The sequence below is a fragment of the Pseudophryne corroboree genome, chromosome 9 (assembly GCF_028390025.1).
Source record: "Pseudophryne corroboree isolate aPseCor3 chromosome 9, aPseCor3.hap2, whole genome shotgun sequence".
Lineage (NCBI taxonomy): Eukaryota > Metazoa > Chordata > Amphibia > Anura > Myobatrachidae > Pseudophryne > Pseudophryne corroboree.
The window spans coordinates 231,570,531-231,590,236 of NC_086452.1; positions in this window are offsets into that span (position 1 = coordinate 231,570,531).

Genomic DNA, 19,706 nt, shown 5'->3' on the forward strand with positions numbered 1-19,706 from the left:
ATACTTCGCAATACCTCGAAGCTTGATTTAAAACACGTACGGCACGATGATACATGACCCCTCAAACATGGACTCATACACACATGCTTCTACTATCTCACTAGGTCATACCTTTTCCCTCCTTCTTCTCTTCTCCCTTACCCAATCATAGAAATGTATTTATACATGACATATATTTTTCTATTTTTGAACTGTTTTAGGAAGTGGCAGTTATTGATGACTGCCAAAGGGTGGACTGTCAAAGTCAGAAAAATATCATGCTACACGTTGCCATATATTCACCTCATGCGCGTGTCTGCTGCACGTGTACATTCTCTCCAGTGCGTGCGGATACTCGCAGCCGCGTGATGGCGCCTCGGCCATGCGCTCGAGCGCGTGGTATGTGCATTTACGGTAGAGTTTGTGTGCGTCTAGCGGGCGACTCAATCGTTAAATAATAACACCAAATAGTATGTTTTATAGATAATGTTCCCCTTAATAATGACTGTAAGTTTGTTTAATGTAAATGGTCGCTGGACAGAGGAATTCCTCTTTGTATGGTACGAAGGGTCAGACAGGGTTTGAACAGCTGTGTCTGGTATCTAACTAAAGAACATTTTAATAGCAACAATCCGGTGTTGGTTAGGTAAAGATTAATCGCTCCTGCGTATAGTTATGGCCATTAGTAGATTATGGACATTTCATATATTTGCGATTCATTACCCATGCGGCGGGAATCATCAGATTCCCTCCCACCTGAGCAGTTTGATATAGTCACAGCCCACCTGTTCAAACTAACCTATGACCTTTTGTTATGATGCGAGGAGACATTCCTGTGTCCAATGAACAATGAGATTATAGGTCCCTTTGTAGTATACTGTACTCAGTGTATATAAGATCAGCCAGCCTGGGCAGCTCTCTCACTCTCCACAAACGGTTTTCATATTGACTAACTCGGAGCTGGTACCAGGCTGCGCAGCGATCATTCCCAGTGTGTGTAAGTAATTCTCTGCAAACCAACTTATTCTCTGTTTGTATTGGCCATTCCCTCTCTCTCTGTTATAGTATAAGTTTGTGACGCTATTGTATATTTTCTGTCTAGATATTCTGTTAGAATTATATGTTAGCTTGTAGTGTATGACTTGTAACTGTTTCCCCTTTTCAATATAACTAAAAGCTTTTTAGTAAAGGTGTTGGAACCTTAGCATGGTATCGTGTGTTCATTACATTGCAGAGGGTAATAGGAGCGTCTCGATCGCTCAAACAGCTTTAGTGTTAATCAGATTAAGCAGCGTTATATCGCTACAGTGTTTCAGAACAAAGTTTCCTTTCTGTGTGTTACATTCAAGGTTTACTGATTGTCATCTTGTGAGCGTCTGCGCCGCTCGTGATCTCCTCGTGGTCTCGAGCGTCCGCTACGCTGGTAGCGTAGCATTACGGTAGTCGCTCGCCTATAGCGTGCTCGACACCAAGCGTAAGCTGTGAGCGAGCGTGCCGCATGTGCGTCTCGATCACGGCCGAGCGTATGCTACGCTAAGTGCGTACCCTTACGGTACCCCATACGCCAATTGCGTATTAAGTCTCTTACCCATATAGTGAAGGTTATAAGGTAATCAAAATCAGCATTATCAGGTTAAACACCACTTCAGATGCATGGGTGCGAGAAGTTGTCTCTAACGGGTACGTAGTCTCTGTCAAGAGACGTCCTCCTCACTAGCTTTGCACTATGGTCATCCCTTCAGATCCACTAAAGGCACAAAGTCTGCAGCAGGTTGTGAGTTCCCACCTGGATACAGGAGTGGTAGTGCTGGTATCTATGTCCCAAAGGGGCAATAGTTACTACTCGACCCTGTTTCTAGTTCCGAAACCCAATTGGTCATTACGTCCTATACTCATTACTCAACCTCAAATCAGTAAAACAAATTTTTGAGAGTGCCCAAGTTCCGTATGGAGACGCTGCACTCAATTGTGCTGGTGATGGAACCCGGAGACTATATGGTATCCCTGGATATTCAGGATGCGTACCTGCATATACCTATTGCCAAGTCACATCAGCAGTATCTGCGGTTTGCTATTGGCAACCTATACTATCTGTTCCAGGCTCTGCCATTTGGACTGGCTACGGCTCCTTGGATCTTCACCAAGGTCATGGCCGTAATGACAGCACATCTCCATCGCCAGGGAGCCAGGATCCTGCCGCATCTGTATGACTTGCTGATCCTGGCAAACTCCCAAGATGTCCTCCTCAGTCATCTACAACTGATGGTAAGCTTCCTACAAGCCCACGGGTGGCTCATCAATTGGAAGAAATCCTCGCTGGTCCCAGATCAGAGCATGGTGCACCTGGGGGCACTCCTGGACACACACAGTCAATGTCTGTTCCTGTCTCCGCAGAAAGTCTTGAAGCTTCAGGACAGGATAAGATGCTTCCGTCTGTTGCCCCAGAGTGTCGATACACTCGGTGATGCAATGATGCAAGTACTTAGCCTGATGGTGTCAGCATTTGCTCAATTTCATTGCCGCCCTCTGCAGAGCTTAATCCTTTCAAAGTGGGACAGCCTTCCACCTCGGATCAGATCTCACATGATTACCTTGACTCTGAAAGTTCGTCAATCGCTTACCTGGTGGCTCCAGGAACAGCAATTGAGCAGGGGCCGTCCCTTCTGGATCCCCGACAGGGTCCTGCTGATGACGGATGCCAGTCTGCGGGGATGGGGGTGCGGTGTTGGAGCAACACTCTTTCCAGGGTCGTTGGACCAAGGAGGAGTCCCTCCTCCAGATAAACATTCTGGAACTGCGGGCGGTGTTCAATACGTTAACTCTCGCCCTGACTCTGGTACAGAAGAGGCCTGTTCAAGTACGGTCAGACAACGCCACCACGGTGGTATACATCAATCATCAAGGTGGCACTCAAAGCCACTTGGCAATGTTGGAAGTGTCAAAAATCATTCAATGGACTGAACGCCATCTGCCAGCAATATTGGCATTGTTGATAACGGCGGTCCTAAACTTGGAAGCGGACTTCCTCAATCATCAGGACGTACATGCCGGAGAGTGGAGTCTTCATCCGGAAGTCTTTCAATTCCTATTGGACACGTGAGGCCTACCAGATGTTCATGGACACACTAATCATTCCATGGAACTTTTGTCTGCCTTACGTGTTCCCTCCAGTGGCACTCCTGCCCAGGGTCCTGCGTAAGTTCAAGCAAGAAGGAGGAATACTACTTCTAGTCGCTCCAGCATGGCCAGACGGCATTGGTTCTCAGACCTGCAGGGTCTATCGACAGAGTATCCTCTTCTACTTCCTCAACGACCAGACCTCCTCATGCAGGGCCCTTGTCTCTATCCAGACTTGGCCAGACTGGCTTTGACGGTGTGGCTCTTGAAGCATCACTCCTGAGGGCCAAAGGATTCTCTGAGGCGGTCATTCAAACTATGTTGAAAGCCCGTAAGCCGACGTCTGCTCGGATCTATTATAGGGTATGGAATTCTTACTTCACCTGGTGTGCTGATAAGAACTATGATGCATACAGATTCAAAACACCCAGAATCCTGGCTTTACTGCAACAGGCCTTAGGCCTTAGTCTGGCCTCCCTCAAGGTTCACATATCTGTCTTGTCGGTGTGATTTCATAGAAAAATTGCATCTATACCGGACGTTCATACATTCACTCAGGGTGTGTTACGGATTCAGCCTCCCTATGTCCCTCCTGTAGCTCCATGGGATCTGTCTGTTGTCCTGAATGCCCTGCAAGAGCCTTCATTTGTACCTCTTGAGTCAGTGGAACTTAAATGGCTCACAGACAAGATCCTGTTTCTGCTGGCTATTGTCTCTGGTAGAAGGGTGTCAGACTTAGGTGCTTTATCCTGTAGTCCACCCTTACTAATATTCCATCGTGACTGGGCAGTTCTGAGAACTCACCCAGGTTATGTACCTAAAGTGGTATCATCTTTTCACCTTAACCAAGAGATTGTGGTTCCGGCCTTTATCTCTTCTGACTTGTCCCCCAAAAGAACGGTCTTTGGATGTGGTAAGGGCTCTCCTTATATATATATATATATATATATGGAGAGGACTGCCTCTATCAGGAGGTCAGATACCCTTTATGTACTGTTTGGTTGGGTGGCCCGCCATGGCGCTTCCGCAGAAAATATGTGCAAGGAGGCTACGTGGTCCTCAGTGAACACGTTCATTAAGTTCTATGCCTTTGATACTTCCGCCTCCCAGGATGCTTCCTTTGGACGCCGGATTCTCATACCCGCTAAGGCGTGTCCCCTCCCTTGATGAACTGCTTTAGGTCATCACCCGATGTTTTCCCTGTGGAACACAGAGTACCCTGCTGCAGAAAAGGAGAGGTATGGTAGACTTACCATGGTTAACTCTCTTTCTGCAAGGTACACTGGGTTCCACAGGGCGCCCACCCTGACGCACCTAGCTTCTATGGGTTTGTATGGCATCAGCCGCTAGTCCCTTTTCGGGTCTTTGAGAATGTGGTTCTATGTGACTAACATCTACATTCTCTGTTACCTGCTTCTACATTGGACTAGTTAACGAAACTGAGCTCACAGTGCCTGGAGGCGGGGTTATAATCAGAAATACAGAATATTCCGAAAAACAGAATTTTTTGAGTGAGAGTGAGTTAGTGAAACCTTTGTTTTCTGATTGGCTAAATTTACCTATTTACCTTCAGGCTGTGTGTATAAGGTGTATATGAAACAAATGTATTCTGTGCTTAGACTTGGGTCCCATCGCCATGATATCTCATTTAGAATGTAAGCTCTCACGAGTAGGGCCCTCTTCCCTCATGTGCTTATCCTTTCTCTTACTTTAATAATCTTCAACTGCACCAAATCCAGCAGTCTTCTGCCACCTGATACTTATTCCAGTGTCATCTGCTGATGTAGCTATGTTTATTTACCCTGTACATGTCTTATATTATCTCCAACTGTAAATTGCTGTTTTCCTGTTTTGATTATTTGTTTAATAATAAAGAATAATAATAATAATAATAATAATAATAATAATAAAAAATGATGATATGCAGTTATTCCAAAATACGGAAAAATCCGATATCCAAAATACTTCTGGTCCCAAACATTTTGGATAAGGGATACTCAACCTGTGTGTGTGTATATATAATATATATATATATATATATATATATATATATATATATATATATATAGTCGTCCTGGAACTCTCCTGGCAGAGAGAGTAATGCGCGGCACTGCAGGATTTTTAAATAGCAGGAATTTATTTCAACGTTTCGGGACCCAAAGTCCCGTCGTCAGGAAAAATCATACAAACAATCAATTGCAGAGATCTTACCTTATATCCCTAATGTGTCCTAGACTCCCCCTCGTCACTTCTCAAACAGCGCCGGAGCCGGGGCGCCGCCAGCGGGATGGAAGGGGCGTGTCGCATGTTAACGACGTCAGACCCACAGATCCCTGCGGTTGCTAGGCAACACTCAAATGCGTCTTGCGGTTGCTAAGCACCACTCTGGTGCGTCTCCCTATGCACGGCGCGATCTGAAAGAGACACAGGTTAGAAGTAATAGCACATCATATGTCCACCCAGTGTAAAAAACAGATCAAAAATAAAGCATAATAAAAAGAGTGAATACCATAAAGCAAAACAAACATGTAAAATCAGAACCCAAAAAGTAATTGTCAAGGGAGGATTAGGCAAGAGATACATATCTCTCATATATAAGGAAGGCACAATTAATCCAATCATAGGGACACTCCCAAGACCATGTAAGAACTATAGATGACTGGCCGTATTGCTCCAGAGCTAAACATGTTCGTTCAGTATGACAACTCCCTCTATACCAGAGAGTTCCACATAATCCGTTCGTTCAGGCCATTCGGTGCCACAGTGTTCAAACGGAATATCCAAGTGGCTTCCCTCCGTAGTAGAACTTTAGTGCGGTCCCCTCCCCTATTGGATGGAGGTATTTGGTCAATAATCATATATGTCAGACTTGAAATAGGGTGGTGGTAATCTCTGAAATGCGTTGCAACAGGCTGATCATTAGGCTTGCCATTCACAGCAGCTTTGATGGCAGAGCGGTGCAGAGCCATTCGCTCTTTAAACTTACGTGTAGTCATTCCTACATAGTATAGTTTACATGGACAGATGAGCAAATACACTACAAACCGAGAGTCACAAGACAAGTAGTGCCTAATTTTGTATTCAGAAGTATTGTGCGGATGTTTGAAACTAGGGCCAGTAAGAAGAAATTTGCATGTTTCACACTTAGGACACCTATAGCAGCCGTTTTTCCCATAAATAGAACGTTTAGGGGGAGTGGTTATGTCCGAATGGACCAAATGGTCCCGCAGATTGCGGCCCCTTCTGTAACAAGCCATCGGTCGCACCTCCTTAAGTCCCTTTAATGTGTGATCTGTAGATATAATTGGCCAAAAGGCTTTGCAAGCCTTTGGGACAAGTGCACTGGCTGTGTCAAATGTAGTTATCCACGGGAAAACATCTGTTTTTGGTCCCTTCGTATTAGACTGTAGTAAATCGGATCTATTAAGGGCCATTACACGGTTCTTGGTCTGCTGGAGTCTCTTCAGATTATACCCTCTATCATGAAATTTATGAAGAACTCGGTCTAATTGATGTGAAAGATCTTGAGTATCACTACAAATCCGTGCAACTCGCAACATCTGTGAGTAGGGAAGCCCGTTTTTTAACGGGGGCGGATGGTGGCTGCTGGCTAGAAGCAGGGTATTGCGGTCAGTGTCTTTACTGTGAACTGTGGTGGATATACACTTGTTGTCAATCTTAATTTCTACATCCAGAAAAGAGATGGTTTGTTTACTCCATTTAAATGTAAACTTGATCGGATTGTCCATCCTGTTAATCTCCTGCATCATGGAAGTGAACAACTCAGGGCCCCCATCCCACAGCATAAATAGGTCGTCTATGTATCGGCAGAACAACCGAATGTTGTTCTTATACTTCTCAGAGAAAAACATAAAATTTTCTTGTTTGAACATATATATGTTGGCATAGGCCGGAGCGACGGCCGATCCCATGGCGCAGCCTGCTTGTTGTAAATAGATATGTCCATCAAACATGAAGTAGTTCCGATTCAAGATGAGTTCCAATAATTTCAGAAGTAGATCAACGTCAATCTCTAGCCCTGTGGTATGATGTACAAGAAAGTCTCTCATTGCCAACAGTCCATCGCCATGGGGAATCGAGGTATACAGGCTCTCCACGTCCATCACACACATAATGGTGTCATCCGAGATGTCGTTGATGTCCAGAAGAAGATTTAGAAAGTTCGTAGTATCTTTCAAATAAGTCGGACGCTTGACAATGTGTGGTTGAAGTAACATATCCAGGTATTGCGAAATTGGTTGGTATAGACGCCCTCGTGCTGATATAATTGGACGCCCAGGCGGATCCACCAGTCGTTTGTGGATCTTCGGAAGTGTATATAATATTGGAATAATGGGGTCAACTTGTGTCAGGGCTGTCTGTAAAGGTTGATCAATTAATTTCAAATTGACTGCTTCCTGCAGAACAAGGCTAAGCTCCTTTTGGTATTTGATAGTAGGATCAAACGTCAATCTTTTGTATGTAGTTTGATCAGTAAGTTGTCGCTGTACTTCTCTACGGTAATCATCTATATTTTGCATGACGATACCCCCTCCCTTATCAGCAGGTCTGATAGTGATGTTTCTATCTGCTTTCAATGTGTTTAGAGCATTCCACTGTGCTTTGCTCAAGTTCGAGTGTCTCTGAGGTGGAGTGGCAGTATAACGGGTCATGGAGTCATCTAGGAGTCTTGTAAAGGTCTTTATGCTTGAATTCGTGGATACTGGATCAAAGTTGGAATTAGAGCGGGATTGAATGAATTTTGACGACGGATGAGTTACAGGTGCGGATGCCTTGTCCTGAAAAAATTCTCTCAATCTTAATTTCCTGTTCAGATGGTGTATATCCATCTGCCAGTTAAACTCATTGTGGGGAACCGTCGGTACAAAAGAAAGTCCATGATTTAATAAAGCCTCCTCATTGTTAGTTAATGGGCGGACAGAAAGATTAAAGACAAGATTCACTTTTTTGCTTTTGGCTTTGTAGTTCCTTTCGTTTTGGCCCGCTGGCGGCGCCCCGGCTCCGGCGCTGTTTGAGAAGTGACGAGGGGGAGTCTAGGACACATTAGGGATATAAGGTAAGATCTCTGCAATTGATTGTTTGTATGATTTTTCCTGACGACGGGACTTTGGGTCCCGAAACGTTGAAATAAATTCCTGCTATTTAAAAATCCTGCAGTGCCGCGCATTACTCTCTCTGCCAGGAGAGTTCCAGGATGACTGTTGATTATTACGAAGGCACGCAGGTACTGCTTATATGATTGTGAAGAGTGCCGATTCAGCTGCATACATACATACATATATATATATATATATATATATATATATAAAATAGATAGATAGATGTTTTATAACTGATTACATACTGTACTGCAAAGCTATTTTACCAGCCACTACATAAAGCCATAGCAATATCTTCATACAATTGCTTAACTGATCATTTTAAGAATCATTGAGTGCTTGGTAGAACTCGCTTTTTTGCTGGAAGACAAAATGGGAAAACCTTAGGTTAAACATTTGTTGACACTGTTCACCAGATATTGCAGCTGATATGTAAGGAGAACTGATGGTGGTTAGTGCACTCTTACAACCAGATTACAGTATTTCAGGAATTTGTGTTAAAGGACATTAAATTATGGACTGGGAATCTATTAACTGTTTCTCATCCATTGCCATAGTTTCCGTTCCATTCATACCACATTTTATTGTATTTTTCAATCATTAGTCACATTAGTTTGCAGAATAATAAAGTGTGTTGTAGATGTATAGTCATTGGTTTACAGTCTTGCCCACTCTCTTTTTTATAATGAAAAAATAAGGGGCAGATTTAATTTTAATATTGATATTCTTGTTATCACTCGTTACGAATCTTAAATGGTGCTCCTATTAATCAGCTCCTAACTGTCATTATTCTAACACATGACAGGAGCTGATTGGCTGGAGCACCATTTAACATTTGTAATGAGTGATAACAAGAATATCACTCGTTGTTAAATCTACCACTAAATATGGAAAAGATATGCATTGTACAGGTTGAGTATCCCATATTCAAATATTCCGAAATAAAAAATATTCCGAAATACAGAATTTTTGAGTGAGATAGTGAAACCTTTGTTTTCTGATGGCTCAATGTACACAAACTTTGTTTAATACGCAAAGTTATTAAAAATATTGTATTAAATGACCTTCAGGCTGTGTATATAAGGTGTATATGAAACATAGATGAATTGTGTGAATGTACACGCACTTTGTTTAATGCACAAAGTTATGAAACATATTGGCTAAAATTACCTTCAGGCTGTGTGTACAAGGTGTATATGAAACATAAATGCATTCTGTGCTTAGACTTGGGTCCCACCGCCATGATATCTCATTTAGAATGTAAGCTTTCACGGGTAGGGCCCTCTTCCCTCATGTGCTTATCCTTTCCCTTACTTTAGTAATATTCAACTGCACCAACTTCAGCAGTCCTCTGCCACCTGATACTTATTCCAGTGTTTTCTGCTGATGTAGCTATGTTTATTTACCCTGTACTTGTCCTAAATTATCTTCAACTGTAAGTTGCTGTTTTCCTGTTTTGATTATTTGTTTATGTAATAATAATAATTTTACAATAATAATAAATTATGATATGCAGTTATTCCAAAATACGGAAAAATCTGATATCCAAATTACTTCCGGTCCCAAGCATTTTGGATGAGGGATACTCAACCTGTACTACGACAGAATATTTGAACAATAACGTGGTCAATAAAGAGTTTTAGGTAAGGTATTTTTACTCATTTATACAGAATTGGTCTAATGGACAGAATTTGTAAGGACCATTATACAGGGTCAATTGTGGTAGTAAAGTAGTAATGATCTTTTCAGTACTTATTCCCCCACGGACCAAGGACTATATATGGACGGTTATTCATAACTAATCAATGAATAAGAGCCAAACTCAGTTTCTTACCATCTACCAGTGATTTCACATAACTAGTCAAAGTTTAGAAAACCAGTTTCATACTGTATAACAGGCAGGATACCTGGATGAAGTAAGACTCCTAGGGATTTATTTACAGTGTCAGGTCTTAGAACTCAACGCTTCTGAGTGTGTTTAATTTAAGCCGTGTTACAAGCAATACTCTTTTAAATATTGCGCAAAAATATGCTCAGAAGAGTCAGGTTTTCCAACCCGCTAGTTTTACCTATTATATAATTGCTGCTTTAAATCTAGCAGCTAACTACCTGAAATTTAGTGGCTGCCTGCAACCGTCAAAATATTAAATTTACCACTCAAAGTTTTTAGAGTTTTATATGCTAATGTGGAGGACAATAAAAAGATAATAGTGAATATGGAGGGCTGGTTGACAGGTATGCAGGCAGGATCTCAACAGTTAGAAACAAAATACTGACAAAATCCCACTGGATCCCGGTATAAAGTAAGGAATGGGGGGGGGGGGGCTTAAGGTTAAAGCTAGGCACTGAGGGAGGAGGGGTTAGGGCTAGAGGCTGCGTGGGTGTGGGAGGTTAGGGTTAGGCTGCATGAGGGAACGGTTAGGGTTAGTTCCTGCCGGCATCCTGGGATTTCGTACCCAACTTGATTAGCATACTAGTCATCATGCTTAATTAAGAGTGACTCTAAGGGTAGGGCCACACATTGCGGCCAAGCCGGTCCCGTTCAGCTGAACCCTCTTAGCCGGAAGAAGACTGCACATGGGCGCCTATGCAGGCACCCACACATGTACTGCAGTCCCGCCATTGCCGAATCCAACCACAGCATGCTGCGGTTGGGATCGGACGGCAGGACGATGGGATTTCAGTTTGAACACATACATTTCAATGTATTTGTGCACACAATGCGGCTGTGCCACATTGTGTCCTATGAAATCCCTTGTGTCACTGACCGGATTCTGTTCTGCGGCATCCCACAGAACAGTATCCATGTGAACACAAAACCCCCCTCCTGGCCAAGCAGGTCCCGTTCAGCGTGAACCACTTGGCTGCTATGTGTGGCCCTAACCTTATGAGGGTTTGCAAAAACAGGGAACACTTAGGTGAGTGCCATACAGAAAAATAGGTCAAATAGGGGAATAATATTAAACCCAATACCCATATAGCACGTTTACTTTTTAAACATAAGACATACTGTATTGTTCTTAATTGTGAATGAAAAGAAATGACATTGCTTTAGGCTCATATTGTTCTCACCTCTCTTAAAACATGTTGGATATTGAAGAACTCCTATTTTGCATTTGCTTGTTAAAACATTTGGATTTGGTATTTCATATCCAGGCAAACAAGTAAATCTAATTGTATTGCCATTTGGAACATAGCACTTTTTAGCTTGTTGGTCATTCTGCTCATTCCTGGTGCAGAACTTACTGTTGCCTCTCCACCTCAGCACAATATGGTTTTCATCCATGGTATTCTTATTTGTTGTGCATGGCTCTGAGAGACAAACAAAAGGCTTTTAATATTTGAATTTCTTCTAAATATTCGGCATACAATTAAAAATACAACATAGTGATATAAGGAAATAATGTAAGTGAATATAAACATCCTAGTGACATTTGGTGGACCCCTTCATTCTAAGTAAAGCATTCGTTACCTCTAATACCAAGAAATAAAGACACGGAGACTTGAATTTGGCAGAAAAATTGCTAGCTATTTATTTGACCCTAACCATAGCAAACCTGTAAATAAAAACTTTGTTAAGATGCCGATTCAGCCGGCATATGGTGGCAGAAAAAAGAACGGCTCTATTAAACTGACGCTAACCTTAAAATGCTAAAATCAAAAACATCCTAATTTAACTACAAACTATCAAAACGGTAATAGGTGCTAGCTCAACCCCCACAGTGACTTCCCACCCTGATGGGTGCCCATTCCGCTGCCTCCCGGTCGGGTGGTCGAGCGGCCAATAAGTCGATGGAGGTGAGTGCACCTAAACCAAATCAAACTGTAAATCACTACAGCTTACCATACAACTACAAACTGCCGTTCTTTTCCGCCAATAAATAGCCAACGAATGGGTCCTTCCCAGGTGGGATCCAGCACTGGATGCTACAGCAGTCTTCCCTGACCTGGCAATATGCCAGGCAGGTTGCTATAGCAGCAGGGGACGAAGTCGGCAGCGGAGGTGGAGGCAGTGCAGGGACATGAGCTCATCTCCGCGCCACCTCTACCTATCTAGTGAACGGATCCCGGGTCGCATCGACCTGGGAACCCGTTTATGCTGCCACTGTCCCGGTATTCAACCCAGGAATAAAACTGCTTTATTCCCGGGTTGAATTACCGGGAAGGGCGACCATGGCACTTTCACACCGCACGCTGACCCGTGTCGAGTGAGTGAGGGAGTTGGAAGGAGAAAAAATGAGAGAGAGGAGGTTACCAAAAGAGGGAGACATGGGTGGCCTAAGTCTGGAAAGACACAGGAGGTGGCATGAGTTTGGAGAGATGAGGGGGGGGGGGGGGGGGCTTGAGGCTGAAGAGACATGGATTGGCATGAGGATTGACAGACACATAAGGAAGTGCAGGAACTGATGAGACACAGGGGGTGAGGATGGATAGACAGGAGGCATGAGGCTTGAGAGATGCAAGGTGATGAGGCTTGGCAGACACAGGACGGACTTAAGGCTGTAAAGAACATTAAGGAATGTGGATGGAAGGACATGAGGCTATATGGAAACCACACTAGCTAGTTGTACAGCTAGTGTTATGTTTTTTTTTTTTACTGTTCTCTAAAAATATAACATTGATAAATGTAAGAGATTATTTTGCAAATAGTTGGTCATATTAGCAACAGTTCAACCCAAAAGAGCAGGTGGATGCATTTACCAAGACAAACAGGTGGATCATCCCAAACTCCATTCCGGCATCTGATAAGTTTATGACCTTCAACTTTAAACATCTGTGGACACTGATACTTCACAAATGAGCCTGAAGGATATGTACGTGATATATATGTTGTTTTACTTGTGATTTCTCCAAACTTTATTGGGGGTGGTTGTCCACAATGTTTTCTTTCTGAAAAAAATAAAAATAATTTAATATTATCCAGATTTCATGAATATAGTAACCAACACCTCCCTCAATAATAAATATATACTTGCGGATATGAAACGTCCACTGAACACTACATAGATAATATTAATGAAGCATTAAAATTTTGATTGCACAGTCATCCAATAGACCTGCAAATTTGTGGTGCTGGGAGAGACACAATGACTACTTTTGTTTTAATTGAGCTATTTAACATTGTGCTAGACTGTGACAGCTGCTTTAGTTTCTTATCTATGGACAGACACAATAAACTGATGAACTCTGGCAACCAGTGGTGGCTACTGCCCGTGGGCTGCAGCTCCGGCCACATATTGCAGGGAGGAGGGAGCTGGTCAGCACATATAAACATACATGTGATGTTGTATGCATTGTATGTGCTGGCTGTCTTACCCAGGGATCACCATTCGCTGCTGTGTGTTTCACTGACCTGCTGGCTGCCGAAGCATGGGAGACAGCCAGAGCCATAACTAGATGTGTGCAAAGTGTGCTTTGCTCACAGCACACATGTACTGGGAGCACATTTTGTGCTGTGTCCCCGATTGGCAGTCCTGGAGATGAGAGAAGGCAGCAATGGCTTATGTGAGCTGAGATCCGTGCGTCCTGCAAGGGAGAGGCTCACAGAAGGAGGTGTGTTTGTCCCATATGCAGTGCCAACTAAGAAATCAGTGGTGGCTGGGTCCTGCTGTCAGGAGGGATCGTAGATGGCCAGGAGAGATGCGCACAGATGGAGGTTTGAGTGTCCTGCAGTGCCAGGTATAAAAGCCGTGATGGCCGAGTCCCGCTGCTGTGTGAGGTCAGCGGTGGCCGGCGGAGAGGCACAGAGGTGTGTTTCACCAACTTAGGCTATCTACCACTGTTACAGTACGTGGGTTGCACATGTACAGTACTTGCAGCATCTGGATATAAAGGGGACTCTGCCTAATGTTTACAAAGGGGACTCTACCAGTCGTAATGTGTAAAAAGAGGGACTTTGTTGACGTAATGTGTAAAAAGAGGGACTCTGCTGTTGCAATGTGTAAAAAGGGGACTCTGCCTGTCGTAATATGTAAAAAGAGGGACTCTGCTGCCGTAATGTGTAAAAAGAGGGACTCTACTGCTGTAATGTGTAAAAGAGGGACTCTGCCTGCCTAATGTGTAAAAAGGGGGATTCTGTTGCCTTAATATGTAAAAGGGGTATTTGCCTAGAGGTATATCTGATCATTCTCAGGTGTATTTAACGATAAACCTAGCAAGAAACGAAAGTGCATCTTTTTGGAAATTAAACATATATTGCATATCCCAAATGAGGAAATTTAAAAAAGAAATATTAAATTAAGTAAATTCTGTTTATATGTCATCCTTAGATTCAACTATGTAGTGAGGAACAAGATTTGCTTCTGTTTGTTCACATATGTTATGATTAACAGCCACCAGCACAGGTTTTGCCTATTACATTGACCATAAATAATTTGATTTGGTCCTGGACTACCAACCCAGGGCACCCCTACAAGTGTTCCGAGGCACCCAGGGTCTTAGGCTTTAGGTGCAATTGTGTTAGGTGCAATAAAGGTAGCAACAGCAAGTGTTATAGGCCCTACACACTGGCTGACATCAGTCAAAGATATGAATGATCTTGTTCATAAATGAACGAGATACCGTTCATATCTTTGAGTGTGGAGGCTCCAGCGATGAACGATGCGCGGCCCCGCACTCGTTCAGCGCTGGTCCCCCGTCGGATGTACATGTAGGCCAATATGGACGATCTCGTCCATATTTGCCTGCACTTCAATGCAGCCGGGTGACTGGGGGAGTGAAGAAACTTCACTCCCCCCCCCCCCCGTCACTGCCCCTCCGCTGCTGGGTCGCCTGTCGGACGTATCCGCCGTCGGGCAGCTCGGCGCCGGATCGACCAATGTGTAGGGCCCTTTAGATATCAACAGGTGCATTTCTATGTGTTACACAGAGAATATCTTACACTGTTATCTATGGATAGAGCAGGCCTGCGAAACAACTCTCTATGTCCTAGGTGTAAATTAGGCAATGCAGGGTTTTGTAATTTGATATGGGAGTGCAAAGGAGGATAATATGAGTCCGCATGAAAATTAAGAGGGAAATGAAAATGGTAGGAGAAAATTTAAAATGGATAGAAGATTAAAGAACAAGCTTTTTGTGTTATGAAGAAATGCAGCCCATGGATGGAGGAAGTAGTATATATATATATATATATATATATATATATATATATTTAGATTACAGAATTACATACATTTCCACCCCCTCCCCCTCTTTTCTTCTCCATGTTGTGCACCTCAGGAATAACGGGAGATGGTATGTTGGAGTGGGATTTGTGGATACTAAATGACGTTAACAGTATTGGATAGGGTATATTCAGAAATTAAATATGATTATGTCCCTATAGTCTTATGTACTATGGTGGTCATTCCGAGTTGTTCGCTCGCTAGCTACTTTTAGCAGAAATGCAAACACAAAGCCGCAGCCCTCTGGGAGTGTATCTTAGCATAGCAGAATTGCTAACGAAAAATTAGCAATTCTGCTATTAAGTGTTTCCTGGCAGTTTCTGAGTAGCTCCAGACCTACTCCTAGATTGCGATCACCTCAGTCCGTTTAGTTCCTCCTTTGACGTCACAAACACGCCCAGCGTCTGGCCAGCCATTCCCCCGTTTCTCCAGCCACTCCTGCGTTTTCTGCTGGCACGCCTGCATTTTTTCGCACACTCCCGGAAAACGCTCAGTTACCACCCTGAAACACCCACTTCCTGTCAATCATTCTCTGATCAACAGAGCGACTGAAAAGCTTTGTTCGCCCGTGAGTAAAATAGCATAGTTTTGTGTAAAATTGCTTAGCGCGTGCGCCCTGCTGTGCATACGCATGCGCAGATCTGCTGGATTTTAGCCTATTAACAATTCTGCTAAAAATAGCAGCGAGCGAACAACTCGAAATGACCACCTATAAACAGCTTCCTCTATAGATCCCCATATTCTTATTTTCTCTAACGTCCTAGTGGATGCTGGGGACTCCATAAGGACCATGGGGAATAGACGGGCTCCGCAGGAGACTGGGCACTCTAAAAGAAAGATTAGGTACTATCTGGTGTGCACTGGCTCCTCCCTCTATGCCCCTCCTCCAGACCTCAGTTAGAATCTGTGCCCGGCCAGAGCTGGGTGCTCCTAGCAGGCTCTCCTGAGCCTGCTAGAAAAAGAAAGTATTTGTTAGGTTTTTTATTTTCAGTGAGCTTCTGCTGGCAACAGACTCACTGCTACGAGGGACCGAGGGGAGAGAAGCAAACGTACCTGTTCACAGCTAGGTTGCGCTTCTTAGGCTACTGGACACCATTAGCTCCAGAGGGTTCGAACACAGGCGCCTGTCCTCGATCGTCTGTTCCCGGAGCCGCGCCGCCGTCCCCCTCGCAGAGCCAGAAGAGCAGAAGCATGAAGACAGCGAAATCGGCGGCTGAAGACTCCTGTCTTCATTTCAGGTAGCGCACAGCACCGCAGCTGTGCGCCATTGCTCCCACAGCACACCACACACTCCGGTCACTGTAGGGTGCAGGGCGCTGGGGGGGCGCCCTGGGCAGCAATTGAAGTACCTGTTGGCATAAACTACATATATACAGTTGGGCACTGTATATATGTAAATTCCCCCGCCATATTTTCTCATAGAAAGCGGGACAGAAGCCCGCCGCTGAGGGGGCGGGGCCTTCTTCCTCAGCACACCAGCGCCATTTTCTCTTCACAGCTCCGCTGGAAGGACGCTCCCCAGGCTCTCCCCTGCAGTATCCTGATACAAGAAGGGTAAAAAGAGAGGGGGGCACATAAATTTAGGTGCAAAAAAGCATAAATAGCAGCTATTGGGTAATCACCTTTTATAGTGTGTATCCCTGGGTTATATAGCGCTGTGGTGTGTGCTGGCATACTCTCTCTCTGTCTCCCCAAAAGCCTTTGTGGGGTCCTGTCCTCAATCAGAGCATTCCCTGTGTGTGTGCGGTGTGTCGGTACGGCTGTGTCGACATGTTAGATGAGGAGAGTTACGTGGAGGCGGAGCAAGTACCGGTAAATGTGGTGTCGCCGCCGTCGGGGCCGACACCTGATTGGATGGATATGTGGAAGGCCTTAAATGATAATGTAAACTCATTACATAAAAGGTTTGATGATGTTGCAGCCGGGGGGACAGCCGGGCTCTCAACCCGGGCCTGCCCAGGCAGCTCAGAGGCCGTCAGGATCTCATAAACGTCCACTGGTTGACACGGATGCCGACACGGAGTCCGACTCCAGTGTCGACGATGACGAGGCACAATTGCAGCCTAAAATGACCAAGGCCATCCGCTATATGATTATTGCAATGAAAGATGTTTTACACATTTCAGAGGTTAACCCTGTCCCTGACAAGAGGGTACATATGTTTGGGGAGAAAAAGCAGGCAGTGACTTTTCCCCCGTCACATGAATTAAATGAGTTATGTGATAAGAAAATGGTGATTCCCAAAAGATTACTGCTGGCGTACCCTTTCCCGCCAACGGATAGGTTACGTTGGGAATCCCTCCCCCCCCCCCCCCCTAGGGTAGACAAGGCCCTGACACGCTTATCAAAAAAGGTGGCCCTGCCGTCTCAGGATACGGCAGCCCTAAAGGAGCCTGCGGATAGGAAGCAGGAAGCTATCCTGAAGTCTGTTTATACTCACTCTGGTACTTTACTGAGACCAGCTATTGCTTCAGCCTGGATGTGTAGCGCTGTAGCGGCATGGACAGATACTCTGTCAGACGACATAGATTCCCTCGACAGGGATACTATCTTACTAACCCTGGGCCATATTAAAGACGTCGTCTTATATATGCGGGATGCCCAGAGGGACATCTGCATGCTAGGTTCTAGAATTAATGCAATGTCCGTGTCTGCCAGGAGGGTCTTATGGACTCGGCAATGGACAGGGGATGCCGACTCTAAAAGACACATGGAGGTGTTGCCTTATAAGGGTGAGGAATTGTTTGGGGACGGTCTCTCGGACCTCGTATCCACAGCGACAGCTGGAAAGTCGACTTTCCTGCCTCAGGTTTCCTCACAGACCAAGAAAGCATCGTATTATCAAATGCAGTCCTTTCGTTCTCAGAAAAGCAAGAGGGTCAGAGGTGCTTTCTTTCTGGCCAGAGGCAGAGGGAGAGGAAAGAAGCTGCACCAGGCAGCCAGTTCCCAGGAACAAAAGTCCTCCCCGGCTTCCACTAAGTCCACTGCATGACGCTGGGGCTCCACAGGCGGAGCCAGGAGCGGTGGGTGCGCGTCTCCGACATTTCAGCAACCAGTGGGTTCGCTCACGAGTGGATCCTTGGGTTATACAAATTGTATCTCAGGGATACAAGCTGGAATTCGAGGTGACGCCCCCTCACCGTTACCTAAAATCGGCCTTGCCTGCTTCCCCCCTGGAAAGGGAGGTGGTACTGGCGGCAATTCACAAGCTGTTCCTCCAGCAGGTGGTAGTGAAGGTTCCCCTCCTTCAACAAGGAAGGGGTTACTATTCCACTATGTTTGTGGTACCGAAACCAGACGGTTCGGTGAGACCCATTCTGAATTTAAAATCCCTGAACATTTATCTCAAGAGATTCAAGTTCAAAATGGAATCGCTCAGAGCGGTCATTGCAAGCCTGGAAGAGGGGGATTTTATGGTATCTCTGGACATCAAGGATGCATACTTGCATGTCCCCATTTATCCACCTCACCAGGAGTACCTCAGGTTTGTGGTACAGGACTGTCATTACCAGTTCCAGACGTTGCCGTTTGGTCTGTCCACGGCACCGAGGGTATTTACCAAGGTAATGGCGGAAATGATGGTACTCCTTTGGCAGCGGGGAGTTACAGTTATCCCGTACTTGGACGATCTCCTTATAAAGGCGTGGTCCAGGGAGCAGTTGTTGGTCAGCGTTGCACACTCTCAGGAAGTGTTGCAACAACACGGCTGGATTCTAAATATTCCAAAGTCGCAGCTGATTCCTACGACGCGTCTGCCCTTCCTGGGCATGATTCTGGACACAGACCAGAAGAAAGTGTTTCTCCCGGAGGAGAAGGCTCAGGAGCTCGTGACTCTTGTCAGAGACCTCCTCAAACCGAAACAGGTGTCGGTTCACCTCTGCACGCGTGTCCTGGGGAAGATGGTAGCCTCATACGAAGCCATTCCCTTCGCCAGGTTCTATGCGAGGATCTTTCAGTGGGATCTGTTGTACAAGTGGTCCAGATCGCATCTTCAGATGCACCGGCTGATCACCCTTTCCCCGAGGGCCAGGGTGTCTCTTCTGTGGTGGCTGCAGAGTGCTCACCTTCTCGAGGGCCGCAGGTTCGGCATACAGGACTGGGTTCTGGTGACCACGGATGCAAGCCTCCGAGGGTGGGGGGCAGTCACTCAGGGAAGAAACTTCCAAGGGCTGTGGTCAAGTCAGGAGACTTGTCTGCACATAAACATAATGGAAGTAAGGGCCATATACAACGCCCTGAGTCAAGCGGAGCCCCTGCTTCGAGACTAACCAGTGCTGATTCAGTCAGACAACATCACGGCGGTCGCCCATGTAAACTGCCAGGGCGG